General features: G+C 34.0%; 1 long non-coding RNA gene across 1 annotated transcript; it reads right to left on the reverse strand.

Annotated features, from left to right (window-relative positions):
• Nucleotides 1-605: 605 nt before the first annotated feature.
• On the reverse strand, nt 606-1,185 carry LOC147853001 (uncharacterized). Its single transcript, XR_015531312.1, has 2 exons — nt 1,055-1,185; nt 606-970 (listed from the first exon to the last, which is right to left on the reverse strand). It is a non-coding gene; the product is annotated as an uncharacterized LOC147853001 (long non-coding RNA).
• Between the last annotated feature and the right edge of the window lie 1,344 nt (nt 1,186-2,529).

Raw genomic sequence — 2,529 nt, forward strand, 5'->3', positions numbered from 1 at the left:
TTGTTAGACTTGAAAATGTTTTAAGTATAAGAGGTAACATTGTAATCCTTAATGCCATCATCCTCTATAAATTTAGTGCTCATTAACATCCATAAATTCACAACTCAAGAAATGTATACAATATTCATAAACCATTTTGATAAATCTATAACTCCTAAACTGTAGATGATATTCGTAAACATTCAAAACTGCCAAACTTAGATGTAAACATTAATATATCAATTTGAGGTTCTGAAGGAGATGAAAAATATGGGTGCTCAATTAGGCTCAATGAAAAGACATCTTCAAGAATGGAAGTCTTCTCATGTTGAAATTGATGAGAAGTTGCATGCCTTAAAAGCTTTATTCAGAAAACCTTGCATTTTTCATTAGATAATTAAAAGAAAATGGTTTTGAAACCATGTGTCTATTTGAAGTTGAGCATCCAACAAGCATGGAAAATGGAAATGGATATTGTAATTACTCCATGTTGCATACATATCATATGTTATGTGCTAAGCGCCATTTTGAGAAAATCAATACATGCATGCATCTTGGTGGATTTATGTCGACAATGTAGCCAATATGACCCATGGAACCAGATCAAAAGAAGGGCTAAATCAACGCAAACACAAAGAATATCATTCACAAGGAATTCTTGATCTCATTACAATCCAAGTTCCTTTAAATAGCCAGGCTCCTTAACTAGTCAACACATATTTACAACTTTTCATCAAGGAGAATATACTAGTTTTGTCATTATAGAATTAAAACAACTATCATACCTAGGAAAATACTAGAAACACAAAACTACATAGTTTAGACCTGTTCCACTTGTATGCAAATGAAACAGAATGAGCAATTAGTCAGCTGTCCAGCTCTGTTCTACCATATCGCGCACACGTCGATTATATTCTCGACGATTTTCACTGTACATTCGAGCAGCTTCAGAGTTTGCTGGTGAATTTGGATTCGGATCACATAACAATGACTACACAATATCACCATCACAGCAATGATTACACCACAATGTGATCATAAGAAAATCATATCGAAAAAGTTTACATGGAAATACCTAAATTGATGTAAGAATTGCGGCCACATCATAGATAGGACTCCATTGATTTTGGAGTATGTCCAAACAAATGCTACCATCAGCATAGACTACATCATGTGTAAAAAATGACCTTGGGGTTAACGTGTAGTTAGCATGATAGCACTACAAAACAATATAACACTGTAGATGAAAGAATATCAATACCTAAAACTATACGGGAATCTATGGATCAGAGAATGAAAAGGTGGAGACTGAAATTGTATAAACACAATAAGCTTGCCCATGCTTTTAAAATTCTCAATCACTCAGAGAAAAGAAGATTGGACAAAATGCTGCTAGCAGATCAAACAATCCATTATGCATTGCAACTTGTAGAAACAGTGAATCAGCACTGCACAAATGTGTCTAGTTTGACAGACGAATTTTCATGAAACTCATTAATCAAGGAATATTGCACATATGATCACAAACTGACAAAAAACATTTAACATCACTGTGTTGATTAAGACATGGAAATTTTTATACTAACAACTTAAAGCCTCTGAACAATGTATGCAAGAAAGAACATCTTCAATGACATCAAAAAGAAGGTGACACTGAAATCTAGATGAAATTCCAAACCCTCATGTTTGCAAATATATTTTCATCAGTTTCATCATTTTATTGCTAACAGCTCTTAAGACAATAATAGTCTTGTAGTCTAGGGAGACAAGTACATATAAGAGCAAAAATAGAAGTTCAGTAAAAACGTTTCACCCAATGATTAAGAAGAAAATAAAACATATAACTGATCTACAAACTAGGGCCAAAAAAGCCCTCACACAAGGCTGCCATTGGTAACAAATGGCAGATATAATCATCAATGATCAACCCCAAGTTGTCAATTTATTCACGTATGTACTCTTAGATGCACATTTTGTGGTAGCACCCCCAAATGAGTAGCTATTGTGCAACCCGACCATATGGGTCGATAAGGTGTCAATCTAGGAAACCATAGATGAGTAAGACACAATGTATTTAGGAAAGAGCAAAGTAGGCTGATAGGATTGACTAATCAAGTCAACTAGAAGAATATTTTCTGGGCAAGTTAAGATGTACTTAATCTTGAAGTATGTGCCATTGACTTTAAAATAAGTACTATCTAGCACTAGCTTGTATCTAGGGAGCTGGGTCATATTAAATGACAAGTCAGCTGACAAAAAAGGAATATCTCCACTACTATCAACTGACTTGCACATTTAATGTTACACTTAGAACAAATAGAGAATATAATCCACTCTCTTACATAGTGTCTGTGAATGCTCTCCTCTTCTTCATTTTGAGAGCTTCCCTACAAAATTTGTGAAGTAAATGACATTTGCAAGGTTCAATTACCATCAACACAATTATTAATGGATTTTTGTTAATCAAGGATGCACATGTTCACCGTAAGGTATCTTGTTGTGCAACATAATTCTTTACAACATCGATATGCATCTTTTACTCTTGTTAAA

This window comes from Azolla caroliniana, unplaced genomic scaffold, assembly GCF_043228905.1.
Source record: "Azolla caroliniana isolate FFs.n. ecotype wild unplaced genomic scaffold, voAzoCaro1.0.p SCAF_17, whole genome shotgun sequence".
Lineage (NCBI taxonomy): Eukaryota > Viridiplantae > Streptophyta > Polypodiopsida > Salviniales > Salviniaceae > Azolla > Azolla caroliniana.